Source organism: Solea solea, chromosome 18 (assembly GCF_958295425.1).
Source record: "Solea solea chromosome 18, fSolSol10.1, whole genome shotgun sequence".
Classification (NCBI taxonomy): Eukaryota; Metazoa; Chordata; class Actinopteri; order Pleuronectiformes; family Soleidae; genus Solea; species Solea solea.
Window position 1 is genome coordinate 9,379,966 of NC_081151.1, and position 15,955 is coordinate 9,395,920.

General features: G+C 42.6%; 1 protein-coding gene across 2 annotated transcripts in view; it reads right to left on the reverse strand.

Moving 5' to 3' along the window:
• luzp1 (leucine zipper protein 1) overlaps window positions 1-14,368 on the reverse strand; it is a 42,606-nt gene extending 28,238 nt beyond the window's left edge. For both annotated transcript variants that reach the window (XM_058616007.1, XM_058616006.1), the window contains exon 1: window positions 14,109-14,368. The gene's annotated coding sequence lies outside the window, so the exon portion shown is untranslated. The remainder of the gene's footprint in view (window positions 1-14,108) is intronic.
• Window positions 14,369-15,955: the final 1,587 nt, after the last annotated feature.

The following is a 15,955-nucleotide window of genomic DNA, read 5'->3' on the forward strand; positions in this document are numbered from 1 at the left end:
ATTCTTCCCACTGCTATTTGCATTCCAGCACAGTGGCAAGGTGGAGTAAGAATGTATCATGGAAAACCATCCACCTCCTCAACTTCTCTGTGAACCTGAAGAACCTGTCCTAATATCTAATGACTTACAGCCCTGTAGCCTTCCCTGTTCCACAAATAACAGCTGAGGATTTCACACGCTAGTGCTGACGGTGCAGGTTGATTTGTGACGACCATTATTGCCTTAAACGGTAACAGTTATATGACAACTGACAATGTCGGAGAACACCTTGTTCGCAATACAGCAATCCTGACGTAGGGTTTTTTTATGTAAGGCGAAAAAGAAACTTAAAATGTCAAATCCATTATTGTCATCTCAGTTTTCTTGGGCCTATTATTTATTCGAAGCATAACACATATTTCCTGGACATTCATCCCCTTGGAAGTTCATTTTTGTAGATACCAGTGTGTATGTGACATGACTAAAAACAGAAATAATAAGGCACACCCCTGCTTAATCTTAACGGCACATTTTGCATTTATGAAACAAATAGATTTGAATAAATTCAGGACGTCACATCTACCCAGCTGGTGAGAGCCACTGGCACGGTTGGTTGAATAGTTAAATATTTACCCGCAAAGCTATTCAGGCCTGTGACTCCTCCTCTAATTGGAAGTCAAATAAATGATCGTACTGCCATTTGGGGTAATGTTAGAGTTGGAGAAATCACGTGGCTGCTAACTGTCCACGCTACATCTGTGTTGAAGAACCATATAAAATAGTGCTGATATGAATGATTAAGATAAGGTCGCCGCCCATATAGAAAATTACACCCAGCCTGGGATCGGCATATAACTGGTTATCAAACTATTCTCTTGTTGAGCCGCTGGGCTGTGAAGACAGGCCACCTGATCTCATTAGGAGCCTGACAAAATATGAGCCAAGGGAAACTTGGCTCAGCATAGCTATGTTAGAATCTACTTGTACCAAGTGTCGCTGCCACCATGAGTTCTCTCGACACAAGTTGGCTCTTCACAACGTAAATATACTTTAATAAATGACTGCACATGTGTATATATATATATATACACAAACTTAAATAGTCTATTCAGTGCACTGCCGTATTGCAGTAGTCTCTTTCAGGTCCATAAAACTGATTACAAAGTAGCAGCAGCTGTGCTTACATGCATGTTAAAAGTCCAATTTTAGTCCGACTAAGACAATAATTTGGTTTCTTAGTGTCATGTGGAGAAGTTAGTTCATAGCAACCAACCATCTAATTTGTATCACGATCAACGTGCACAGAAGGTACGAAACATACAGGACCACGGCGTCATCCATCTCAGAGTCAGACGTACACGGCCAATAAATCGATTTTCTCCTCTGCATATGTACTCGGCGAGTTGTCCGGTTGCCAGTTTTACTCCTTCGCTCGATTAAACTGTGCACGTAAACGTAAACGACATCTACACACCTCCACGCCCTAATGCTGCCGACTGCCAACCATGCAAACTTAGTCTGAAGGTGTCATCTTAAGACCTCTGGATATTTGTCTTTATGCCCATCTTGATATGTTTTCTGGTGTGAAGGCTTGTCTACTGTACAATTGTGAAGTGGAACTTAAAACAGCTAGCTGTCTCAGCCTTTAACTAAAAGGGTGTTTGTTTGTTTTTTGCTAATAAAACAGCCCCGGGAATAAAGACAATTCCAAGAGACTATAGTTAGTGCTAGTTACATAAATAGAAAAATGCAAATAAACTAACATTCCAGTTAAATGATCTTGCTGTGTGTGTGAATGCCAGGTTGCAGTCTTGTATACACATAATTAAAGTAATAGGAGGACAAGTTAACTGGGTGTACTGTGCCGCTCTCATTTCTAAGCAGCAAAGTTCAGCTCCAAACACGTCTCCTGTGCTGCGTGTGAGCTGGACCCTGCCCATGCAGGAGTGAGCCATTCCCTGACTGGCAGAGCAGAATTGATAGGCTGCTATTGTTTCCTTTTAAGGTCAGTCGTGTCTCAAACGCTTGGCACGGCCGAGGGTGCAGATGCAGCTGGCTGGCAGGAGAGCGAAAACACTAATTTAACCGCATTCCTCTGTGCATGTCCACACCTAGAAGAGTGAGAGTGGAAGAGAGGTGAAACAATCGAGGGAGCGGATGAGAGTCTTTAAGAATGAGACGGGAGGGAGGCCGAGTGGGTGGGCGAGAGCTGCTCTTAGCCGCGGGGCAGTGAGATCTGCTGTACCCTTGTTTGACCAGACAGTCAAAACACATCACCACATGTGGCGGGGCCTGTTTGTCAAGGACACAGTAACAGGGTATACAGTGTATACATACATGCCTACCCACGTGAAGATGTTTCACTGGGTGTTAACCCATGCTGGCCACAAGTCCATATTCGATTCAAGTTCTCCTGGGCAACAAACTGCACCCACTTACTGTACGTTACCCTGAGTGAAAGTGCGTTTTCAGTCTTCTGCTCCAGAGGGAAGGAGAAGGTAGTAAGGGGGGGGGGGGGGGTGGATGGCCAGACTGGCTTAGCTTCACAAATAAACCCAGACATGAGGAGAAAGAGTGAACTGGCGGGGAGAGTTGGATCATAAAATATGCCTGGTATTCACCAATGTTCCACAGTGCACAAATGAGCCACTCAGTGACTTGGGAGTGTTACAGGCTCATTGTGAGGCCCTCATGTCGGAATTTGTCCACATACACATACATTCAGGTCAGAATTATAGGGACGGGTGATCACTGTCCATCATGACTGAAATGAATAACATCTTTACTGTAAATTATAAACAAACTTTGTCTAAAAAAGGTGTCAGCTTTTTGATGTTCCCGGTGTAGAAAAGAACAAATGAACTTGGAGACAGGTGGAGATTGAAAGTGAAAGTGTGTCTGCTCGAGAAGTGCTGCCAAGAATTATCACATGATGAGAGGCGATAACAAGGCGACGGCAATGGGCTATAAAAAACATTATCTACGTTAAATATTCACAGACAAAGTGTATCTACACCAGTATGCCAGTCTTCCGCTATCTCTCGTTACACTTCTGCTCTGTTTTGCTAAAATATTACTGTTTTTTTATAACCAAGTTAAGCTGTATATCAAACACACTCTGAAATACTCTGAAGGTTTCAGCTTCTGAACATCTTTGGGGATTGGACTGTGCAAAAGGAATGCATCATTGTGTGTTCTCAGACATCAACTGTTGCTGCTTTTCATGATTTCACAAAATAGTAATGTGAATGTTTGGGACTGTCGGGAACACCGAATAAGTTATGTGATCGTTTTAAAAACTGTTCAGCAGTTTAACCGATAATGCAAAGAACCAAAATCTGCAGATCTAGACCTAAAAAGTCACATTAAACTGTGGGCAGGAGTTTTCTACAATATCAGATGTCCAGTAAAGGCAAAAAAAAAAGTCAGAATTCTTCATTTGCTACAAAACTTGGGACATAATATAAAAGGGTTTCATGTCTCTTAAAGTAGAATCTGAGCCTCAGCCAAACAGTTTTTTATGGCCTTGCCATGGCTCACATTGTGCTGCTTCACTTCTCTTGGTTGAGACAGTGAGCATGAGAAGGAGCTCCAAAAAGCAATATTGGCATGGAGGGGAAAACCAGCCAACCCAGCCCTCAGCTGCCCTTCAGTAAATGCAGCGGTGCAGAGATCTCCTTCACAATAAAACCAAAGCAGAGGAAAGTAGGGCAAAAAAAAAAAGAGGGTGGAGAGGAGGGGAAAAGAGACTGAAAATAGTCGAACAGTCGGGGTCTGCATGCATCAGCACTGAAATGATGAAAGCTCTTAAAAGCAGACTTGTTTAAACAGGGATGGACGAATGGAGAGAGGCCTGTGGGTCACACGCACGCCATAGTTGTGACAAAATGATTACACTTTATTACGTTACCCAAACTGTGCTTGAGGTACAAAACAAGTGTGTTAAGTAGAAACAGAGCGGGCGAGGGGGGGTGGTGGGCAACATAGAAGAGGATGAATAAGAGAAACCGGGAGGGGGTGGAGTTAGCTGTGAGAATTCCTCTCTCTGAGAAAGTGTATATTTTCTGATCACAAGAAAAATAATCTGCAGGAGGAATTTTATTTTGAGAGCCGCCCTGTAGATCCGAGGTCTTAGAGTGGGACAGGCAGCCGTGTGTGGGTGAGTTCTCCAGTCAGTCTGTGTGTGTAAAAAACACTCGTACAGTAGAAGTGGAAGTAACAGTTTGGATTTTGATCCTCATGTGTTCTTCCTTTACAAATAACCTGCCTGGCATAGGGAGGGCTTTCTCTTGTCAAGACACACGCAATCAAACAGCTGCACCCACGAGTACAGTACACGGCACACACAAGCTCAAAATACATGTTTTTACATGCTCAAACTTTATTTTCATGTTTCGCCTCTTTAATTAAATGGCAGGAAAAGGAAGAGCTGCGACGTAACTTGGAGATTGACATTCATAAAAACTGCCCATAATCTGCAAAACTCTGCTTACACACGGTCAGTCTGCGTGAAAGGATCCTGAAGTACCTCCCTCTTTTTATTCTCCCCTTCTCTTCTTCTTCTCTCAATGAACACAACATATAAATCACAGCCTGCAATCATTATAAAAGTCATGTTTTACAGGGAGCCTGCTGCTTCTTGTTCCTTCTGTCCCTCCGAGTATTTTACACTCAACTATTTTCCACTCGGCTTTTCCCTCTCTTTCGCTCTCTTACTCACCCACTCACGACATCAGAGCAGGCTCTTGCTGTTTGAGGAATCCGATACACAAATAGAGCCAATATGGAACAAGTTATAGGCTGAAAAAAAAGTGGGGGACTGAGCAACATGTGAACATTTCCAATCGGATTGTGGAGCATTTAATGAAGCACAAAGGATGCATAATACAGAGCGAACAAGAGTGGGGTCATTCCAATTACACTAAATATGTGTAAATATGTTTGTTGTATAGGTGGATTATGCATTGGACTATTGTTTTAGTCAGGATCAGTGACTTCCTGGAGTCTGCAGATGGGGGTTTAACTGGACACTGTTGATATAATCTCACCCACAACATACATTGGATTAATTCCAGCTGTCAACAGCTTCCCCTGTATAAACCCAGTGGGCATTGTATAGTGAATACAAGTTTTGCAGTACCCATAGTATTATTAGTATTTGTCATAGAAAACGTAACACAATATCAGAAGAAACTGGCTTCAGAAGGTCTTTGAATGAGTTGATGACATCTCTCACTAGAGGGACAATCATCACTCTTTTGGTTGACGGTGATTAAAGTTACAGCTTGACACAGTGTAATCCATGTGAGTTTCATGCTCCATTCACAAAGCATTCACGCTGCGAGCTTCTGTTTGTTCTGCACTCATGAACGCTTTACAGTCGCAGGTGGTTCCCTAATCCACATTTCATTAATAAGATTAAAAGTTAAGCATCAGCAGACGCTGTCCACGTGCGAGACAAGACATCACACATGCTTGATATTGTCTGTGTCAATGCCAGGACGATAAACTTCCACAAAGCATTTTTTTTTTTTTTTAATATTTCCTATTTTTCCACTAGCTTTTGCTTAGTTTGGGTCACTGTGTGAATCAGAATTCACTATTTTTAAACGTAAACATGAAGAAGCCTTACTTGTACAAGACCGTTTCAAGGACAAAGAAAAATCAAGTGGGGGTGTTGTGTGTACATTTGTACATACTGTCATGATTGACCCCGCGGTGAACCCTACCTGCCACACTGCAGCTTTGCCAACGTCAGTCAGCATCCATGTGACTGGAGGGTTATGACTAAGCCATCATAAATTCTGTAGAGAACTGTAACTATTATGCCACAGACGAGAGGCTGAAAGAGACATATTACAGCTCTCTGCACATAAACACTCATCAAATTGCAGTGATGGTACCCAAAACATACAAACCCTGCTGCTGGGTGAAAGACTTTGGTTCAGCATTTAGCCTTTTAAGGGTATTACTGAGGTAACCGACTCGGTTTTTGGGGAGTTTCACATCTGTCGGTGGCATGAAGTGGTGTTTTATATCTTTTTACCACCTGTTTAAGTGGCTTTAGAGCAAGTTTTGTGTCGGCGGTGCCATCTTCCACCATCAACATCACGAGACTGAAGTAGAGCGTGATGTTCACCTTTCCTCCCCTCCCTTGATAATTGTCTGTCTGCCTGCTCAGCCAGATCTCTAGGAAGTGGAATGCATCTTGAACCAGACTGGAATGGCTCCTGAAATATGCCAAATATGCCCCTGAACCCCCCCCCCCCCCCTCCTTCCTTCCTTTCCCGTGGACGTAGGCCTGCTTGCTAACCCACCATCCTTCCTTTCTGTTTCCCCCAACCCACAGCATTCCTGCAGTGTACTCAGCAACTCACACACGCACTTAAAAAATCAAAGATGACCCGCTTGCAAAGAAAATGTTCGGGGCATTAATAATACAAGTTTCCACCCAGCTGACCCAGACTTGCCTTTTAAGGGTAAGCGGTTCAAATTTCTCTTTTCATTAACTTCCAAAAATACTCCTGGACGAGGCAGGAGAGGGAGGAGGAGTGACAGGAGGGAAAAAAAAGGAGCGGTGCCTCTTTAGCAAGGAAAAAAAAAAGGTAGAGTGAGCAGAGTGAGCGAGATATGATAACAATCATACAGACGGGAAATGTTGGCCCTTTGAAGAAAACACCTAAAAAAATAAGAATGTGGTTGAGGAATTTACAAGAAATGTCTTAACTTTTGCTTTTCCCTTGTTAAAAAGGTCTTAGCCCCTTTTCCTTCTCCCTCCCTCTCTCTCTCTGACTTGTTGTGCCTCCTACATGCTTTTGAAGTCCATTTCCCTTGCACTTCTTTCCTCTTCTCTTCCAGGATCTACGAGATAGCCATTTTTGAGAAGCAGTGCAGGAAACAAAACAGGCACACGAGGGAACTTCTGTAAAACAACTTGTTGGGGGGGGGTTGAAATGTCTTAACAGAAACCAAAGCTCCACTCAGGAACCAGCTGGGAAAAAAATGGACAACCAAAAAAAAAGTGGAACACGCCATGTAAAACACAAACAGAGGAAAAGGGAGACCCAAATTTTGAGCCAGTGTGGTCCAAACTCCAACTCCACGTGGGGTGGCTGACCTGGCTGAGCTGCAGATTAAACATTACAGGACTTACAACCTGCAGGTCTAAGGGAGGTATCAGACAGCAACAAACACCATCCTGGCACGAGTGTTAAATAAATAAACTCAGCATGGAGGGCCGGAAGGTGTGAGAAGAAGTCCGGACTCAAGTTGATCTAGAATTCCCACCCATCGTATGTCCAGTAAAGGTCATGATATCATTTGCAAAAAGCAAGACGAAAAGAAAAGACAAGAGACTTCAAGACAAGATGACCTGGCAAGTGTGGAGACTAAACTACGTGATTCACAGTTGCATAACATAAAAAATGTTAAAATGCATGAATCATCAATTGAACGCGCCGCAAACAATAAATGACATTCTGATGTTGCATCCAAAGCCGACTCAATCCTGGTCTGTTTCCATGCGATAAGGAAGTGGTGGACCACTGGGACGTCAAAATGAAGACCAGATGATGACTTTCCTCTTCCGCTACAGCTACGTGCCACAATATAAGAACCTTCATGTGGCAGGGCTTGGGTTTGGGAACTGCAGGGGAGCAATTGGTGTTTGGAGAAATGATGTAGATCATTTCTGAGTAATAATGGCAGAGGAACGCCGAAGACATCTGAAGACAACAGCATGTGCTATAAAATATACTGTGAATGCCACAGTGTTCAAAATATGGTGTAAACAAGGTGTTAGGAATTGAACAGATCTGTTAATAATTCACCATGACAACATTTAGCAACTAAAAGCCTTGATGCTGTGTGTCCTTGTTACCACAATATAGCTTTCGGGGGAACAAGTTTAGCTCTTCATTGGGCTGTAATGATTTGTCACAATTTCAAATGAATGACTGGCTCGTTGTTGAGCGGTGAGCTGGATTTCTGAAGAAATATGTCGTGCAACAGGAAGCAGAATTCTTGTGTAAAATGTTTTTTGTGAATGAGACATGTCTGTCATCGAAATGTGCCGCTCAGTATTGTCAGTCTGAGGCACAGCTGTGATAAATATGCACTGTCAGTTTTAGTTCGGACCAAAATTAATTATTTCACAGCTGCCTAGATGCAAAACTTCATTTAAAATGTTTGATAATCATCCAGTAATTCAATAAGGACAGGAGAAAATGTTAAATGGGAGTCAAAAATCTAGTATTTAAAGCCAGAGATGTACTCTCACTACTATGAAACTTAGTTTTAAACGTTTTAAGCCAATTATTTCCTTGGGCTGGTTGATTTTGGCTCAGGAAGGCGGACACACCTGCATCCTTCTCTGACGTGAAACTGTCGGCAACAGAGTGGTGAGGCCACTAAGAACACGTTAGTCAAATTAAAATCAAGCTCGTCTTAGCCGGACTAATATACCTGGATGATACGATCATAGTCAGATTACTCCTGCATGTATACGTTGAGTCGGACTGGAGTCGGACTTGGCGTTCCAAAACGTCTTCCCCACTCTTTGACCCAGGAAGTAGATGGAGATTTACAGGCGTACGAAAGATACAGAACCACATCACGATCCATCTCGTAAAGCTCAACAGGAATCTGTTCAATACGCACTGGCTTATAGGAGAGATACAGCACCGACTCTGGAGGCAGAGTCAGACGTACACAACCAATAAATTGATAATCTCATCCACATTTCTACTCGGACTCAAGCGCAAGTTGTCCGATTGCCCGTCTCGGTCGCGCTGCGGCCTTAGCTGGATTAAACTGTGCATGTAAACGTACCGAGTGAGTGAGTAGCTGAGTAATGTGGAGGCAGTTCGGCACGCTTTGGAGTTACTAATGAGGAGGATTCATTAAACTCGCACACATGCAGGAGAAGTTGTTTGAGCAGAATCCGTTCTTGCGCCGACGTGGAATGTGAGAGCACATATCTGTCACTCGGCTTGTCAGCGTGTGTGTGTTAATGAGATTCATAATAAGACATGTGAACACTTGCTGTGAGCTGTGATGTGCTTCTGGCTACAAGTCGCTGAATGACTGACACACTCAGCCTCTAGTATCTGATGACAAATCTACAAGAGACTCTGAACAGACGCAGAAAGGAAAAGTGCACTGGAACACACACACACACACACACACACACACACACGCGCACAACCAACCCGTGCATACACATACAGTTCAAGTAGTTTGAACTCCAGCTGAAATCACAGCACTCTGCCCCGTCACTGGTTCACAACTGATACCGAAAACTGGCAGGGAGGGCAGACAGGAGGAGAAGATAAAAAGAGAGGTGGAGAGGAGACTGTGTAAAAAAGAATGGGAGGAAACGGAGGAATATCAACACGTGCAGTAGAGGAGAAACTCTAATCTGTAAAGTCTGTGAAGGAATCAATTGCACACATAAATCAGAAATAGTGAGATGCTCAACAAATTACAAGAACGCAAGATAGATTTTCCAGTTCAGCACAAAGACAAAGATAAATAAAAAGGGAATGTTTAAACTTTGTTTATGCTTTCATGTTTACCCGACTGTAGGTTAACTGATTGAGTTTGTTATGGATTGTTCCGTCGATTGGTTTGCAACATAAATCGCGAGATAGACAACACACAAGATACTCATTATGTGAACATGAAGCACATGAAAATACCTAAGTCATTTATGCTACAAAATGCCCCAAAAGTGTGTCACAATACTGAGAGACACTTTCAAACAAATCAAAAGTCCAAAAATACACACTTACATACTTACAACCACAGGCAAGCACAAATTTCTTTTTCAACACACAAGCTGGACATTTTTTTTATTTTCATTTTGCGTCAATACATGGCGGGATATGTCACAATGATCGCATGTTCCGTTCATGTTGATGACATACGGGTAAATAATGTGTCACACAGGCATCTTTATGGCACAAAACCATCTCCCTACAACCCTAACCTTACAGACGGCAACTCCAGCTGGCCTGTGCATTGTCAACAGCAGCCTCTGTCCCGGATACTGAGCCCATTATTACGTTATAAGGAAACACACACACACATGCACTCACAAAGAACACGCACTCACACACCGTGTGTGGGCTTTAATGCTAGTCTCTAAGAGACTGTGATTCAGCGGAGCTATTTCAAGGAGGCCTCCGCTTGCAACGCCTCCAATATCATTCTGTGCCGTGTGTGTGCATCCTCCGCTGGTCTATTCCCAGGTCACTGAGGCTGAAAGTGAGATTCTACCACTAATAATAACCATCACCATCCGGTCCTAATTCAATATGAGCTATCTATTACAGCTTATTAGGACACACACATCTGTTTGCGTGCACTTTTCTTTCCCCATTCATTCCTATGATGAAATTCTTTGTAATGTAGCTGAAACGATTGCAACTATATTCATAATTGAATGATAATCAGTTTATATTGATTTTTATGGCTGTAGAATAGTCAAAAAATTTTCAAGGAGCTCCTTTTTTCCAATATCTGGCAATTATTCAACCATTTAGAAATGATGGGACTGAGAAGCACCACACGCGTGTAGAGTTGTGGTTAGCACTCTAGCCTTTGCAGCAAGAAGACCTGGGTTCTGCTTGGAGTTTGCATGTTCTCCCCATGTGTGTGTGGGTTTTCTGCAGGTTCTCCAGCTTCCTCCCACAGTCCAAAACATGCAATATGGGGATTAGGTAAATTGATCACTCTAAATTGACCGTAGGTGTGAGTGTGAGAGTGAATGGTTGTTTGTCTCTATGTGTGTGGCCCTGCGATGGACTGGCGAACTGTCCAGGGTCTACGCTGCCTGTCACCATATGTCAGCTGAGATTGGCACACCCACCCCCGCGACCCTCCTGTGGAGGATAAAGTGGCAGATGATGGATGGATGGTACTTTTAGAAGCTGACGTCACACGTTTGTGAATCTAGTCTTTGATTGGACATTCATTCTGTGGAAGTCATGAAGGCTACCGTAATGACAAGTATATGGGCGCAAAGCTCTATTTCCCTGCTTTCTGGTATCCATCCAACCATATTCTATGCCTACCTCTGTGGCGACCCTTAGAGAGGGTGAGGCACCTTAGTCTCTGGGAAATTGTGATGTTTGTTCCTTGCGGATTTTGATAATTATACAGGATGATGTCAGAAATAACATCAGACAATTCTAAATATGCGTTGCCAATGATGCAACAAAATGATCCGTTCCGTTTTGTATTCACTGGCACCGGATGACGTCAACGTTAATGTTCTATCATTTCACACTGATCAAACTACACTAACATGTGCATTAAACCTTGATGTGCTGACTGCCACTGCCGACAGGCTGGGTTTGACTTTCCCTGTGGTTTGATTCTCCCAGGCAGCAAACCTCAATATTTTAATTTATTCCCCAGAGCAGTCATTTAGCCACTATGTAATCCCCAGGTCCAGTGCTTAGTCTGATAATTACCCTTATTGGACACCCATAATGATTAGTTTTGGTTTTCACCCAAAGTAGCACAGGCAGTTTCATAGGACAGCCATAGCTCTCTGCAGAGTGGAAAACCAATCTACGCGGTGTAGCTCAGGTCGTATAAGAAGAGAAAAGGGGTATGATTATTACTTGGCATTGCATGCGACAACTATTTAACAGGACTCCTCGCTTTCTTCAACTTTCACTTCATGGCATCATGAAATTGAAAAGGTCACGGAACGGGTGCTACTGCCACTCCTACTGTGTCAGCATTAATGATCAGTGCACATGTTCAATAACAGGGACGAAGGTCAAAGGGAAAATCTGCCGGGAGTCGCCACTAACGATAACAAGGGCAACCAGACAATCAAGACTGTAAATGCACAGGTCAGATTAATAGTATTACACATCTCACATCTTCACATTACTGCTTCTCTCATTTGATTTTCCCCTTGGCTGTTCTACCAACACTGCTGAAATTCCCTTCACATGTGGTGTATTAACCCCCCCCCCCTCAGAAAATACCAAAGGAAACCCTCTTCACACATTTACCTCCATGACACGCTGCCATGCAAGTGCCTGTGCTGAGTGCAGCAGGAAAGTGGCTTCACAGCAGCACGGGCTGGTTGACTCAGCTGGTATAATCTGCAGCTGGCTGGGAGGGCGAGCCTTACTGGAAAGTCATCAGCAATTTTTTTTTTTTTTGTCTCCTTCATGACTGAAACAGGTCAAGGCAGGTCCCCTCCATCTCTTTCCCTCGGTGTGCTGCTGTTTACGAGCCCCACCTGGCAGATAAGTATTCCACCACTACAACCACCCTTTCTGCCGTTGACACATGCTCCTCTGTTACGGTTCTGATGAGGCAGCACACGACGCGTACTGTTAAGACGACGGAGTCTACAACACCGCCTTGTTTTAATACATGTATGCGTGGCCTGCACACAACACACAAGTCATCGAACATAAAGGAAAACAGACACATAGTCACACAGGACAAGCGACAAAAGGGAGCTGCAACAAACTGTTGTGTAATATGAGTTTTGTGGTTTTCTATGTAACTGGATCTGTGCCCATATAAAATTTCGATTAAATCGTTCAAAAATATTGTTTTATTGTTTGAAAATACACTTGTTCTTTGCGATTCTGACCATGGGCGGGCCTTAGGAAGCTGCCTGCTGATTGGCCACTGAGTTTTGGAGCGACAGCTCAATGGACCAGAAGTAGTCACAGGCTTGGAGTCGCTGTCCCTCTTCCATGGTTTTCCTGAGGTAAATTGCGTCTTTAAAACATTTGTGCAAACCAAAACCAAGAAATGTTGATCTCACAGTCATCTAATGACAAGCTCAACAAAATGTTCTAATAAAGAACTTTAACTTTTTATAGCCCTTTTATAACCCCTTTTGAAAAAAAGGGTTATAAAACCAACTCAGATCCCAGGCTAAATTAGTTCTTTTGAGATTACATTTAAGTTGTCTACTATTCAAAGACGATCCAGTGCACACAGTAACATCTGCACGACTGCAGGTTCAGAAACATCCTCTGGCTGTTTCTATAATGAAAATAACTTGAATCATTCATCACATTAAAGATTTAAACAGAGGTGATGTTCATTATTACTTCTTCTTGTTATTTGCAAAAAGCCGCCAACTGTTAAATCAATCACCAACAACTTTAATAACTCAAAAAAAGTTCTAACAACCACCATAACGCGTATTTACCACACAACATACAGTTCCTCTTTTCTGTAAACATTTAAGGTATTACTCTAAATGACAACACGTTAATGTACAGTATAGTTGAACATAGTTCTTCTGCCTTTTTCTACATGTTCCAGGGAGAAATTGGACCACTACTCTGGCTCTGAAGCCTGGTACAAAGTCGACAAGTACTGGCCAACAACCGAAACTTATATCTATCTATAAACGCAAGGAAGGTCTGCCTGTCCGCCCATCGGCACAACTGTTCAATGGGTCGACTGACAGTCTTCAAACGTTGCAGGTGACAGTTACTCGGATCACCATAAGATAAGAAAAAGAAAACAACTTGAAATGCAAGTATAGTGTATGTATGTATATATATATATATATATATATATATATATATATATATATATACACACATATACGTCAGTAGAAATGCAACCTTAAAAAAAGCAAACACCCCCAAAAAAGTTATAATACACTAAAAAGAAATAAGTTTTAATCATCCAATATGTAATGTTGCTGTTTTGTTGCACTTATCAATATTATTTTTGTCATATTTTGACTAACTTATCTAAATAAACATTAATTCCCTTAATGACGGTTAATGTCGTTGTTGTTTTATTAAATCGGCCCAAATAATCGGCCGGCTGATTAATCGGTCTACTACTAAAGACCATTACGCGAGTACGAAACAATTAAACCGCAACCTTCTAAAAAAAAATGTGTGTTTAAAACCACCTGATGTTTTAACCGCAGTCCTGATGCTTCCTTTTGGCCACGAAACGACCAGAGGAGGAGGAGGAGGAGGAGGGGGGGAGAAAAACTTGCCGCAGTTCAGACTTCTGCAGTCCTGACTCAGGAAGCCGCTGCGTGAATCCCTTAAAACAGTCTCCATGTTCCCCATAAAACCCCGCAAAACACCCTGAAATCCAATAAAAGACTTTACCTTAGCGGCTCCACCACCGAGTCACACAAACGCCGCGGTAAATCCACAACTTCCCACGGTTTGAGTTCATGCGGACGTAGAAACTCAGCGCTGCTGCTGTGAACGACGCGGCGAGGACAAGTTCATCCACATTTCCTCAGACAAGAACAGCGCAGACTTGGAGGCGACAGCGGGGACTGCGGGTTTGTTCGTCCCCGTTCCCTAATGCCAGTTCCTCGCGGATATCCCTTTCCCCCGGTCCGTGTGAGATCAAACCATCACATTCCACCGCGTCCTTAACAATGAAAAAAGGTGGGTTTTCCTTTCTCTGCCGCTGGAGGACCCACCCCTCGGGATGACTCTGCCCGGTCTGACCGCAAAGAGAACGCCCTTCCCGGCTCCGAGGTCCCGCCTCTCTCCCCCACATCAGTGAGGAGGAGAGCGAGGCCGGTGAGAGGCAGTGGATCCACAAGAGTCCAGGGTGAATGGATGGTGAGAGTAACTCACAGTTAACGTCTTCTAAAACATTTTAAACATAAAAAGGTCAATATGATGACAAGGAATGAACCAATGGGCAGAATAACTTCAGCATTTCATATTATATGAGGAATTCTTATTGAGAAAATATTTTTATTTAAATGTTTTATTGCATTTTCAACAATATTAACCTTAAAGTTTGGTATAACAAATAATAAATAAGTAAAAAAAAAAAAAATCAAACCCACTACCAGTCTTGTATAAAATACTTAAAAGTGATACTTTAAAGTACAAGTATGTTACCAGAAAATGCCAAAAGCCTGACTTCCTTGGAGGAAGTACATGCAGTAAAATTCACATATACTATTTAAATGACCGTCTTTTTAGACGTGTGAAACTAAAAGTATCACACGTCTCATGTGATACCAACGTCAAAACGAAGACAGTATGCAAATGGGGTGATACTGGAAGTCACATTATAATAATTCATTTACTTTCCAGTATGAAGACATTATGTTAATTCATATTATTTTCGTAATATGTAAAGCTTTTAGAATGCACTGTGACACTGTGTAAATTCTAATAGTTCATTATATGTCAAGAAGTGTGCAAATGCCAGAAAGTAATTTGTGGTCTTAAAACGTGCACAATTTAATGTATTTAGTCTTTGAGTAGATGTAACGTCAGAGTTTCAGCGGCACTGGAACCTCTACAGAACCACTCCTGAGAGCAGCTCACATCCTGGCCATCGATAATAAGCACACAGTGATCGGTCAGAGCTGTCACTCAGCCTGTCGATATTCAGTCGTGGTGACTTGGACGTAGACACACGCTATACTTGACTTTAACTTGTGAATTACAGTGTGCCAACTACCTGAGTGCACTGCAGTTATACAGTATAATACCTGTAAGTGAAGTGTAATGTCTGCGCTGTTATTAGAGCATGATTATGGCACGGCAGTAAATTCTTCACTGTGTGTTTATTATCCTTGAGTTATGTAACTGTGGTAACGATTTCAATGTAATGATATAATGCCTCTGAATGTTTATGAATGCAATAGACGGTCAGTTATGCAGGTGATGTTCTATATGCACACACACATATACATACATACATGCTCACACACACACACACACACATATATTGAAGTGTTTGCTTCTGTTTCTCACACAGTTTGGACCAAGTCTTGCGAAACGCTGCTTTATTTGGGCGCAGAGGAGCGTCATAAACGCTGCCGTCATTTCAGGACTTTGCTCTGTTATCAGAAACCAAATCTTTGCTGCCTGGTCACCACTTAAAAGTCACATCAACACCACGCTGTATTCTCCTGATAAAGATAGTTATTGAACATCAAAAACCTCGCATTTATCAGAGGCCTTGGCGGCGCCTG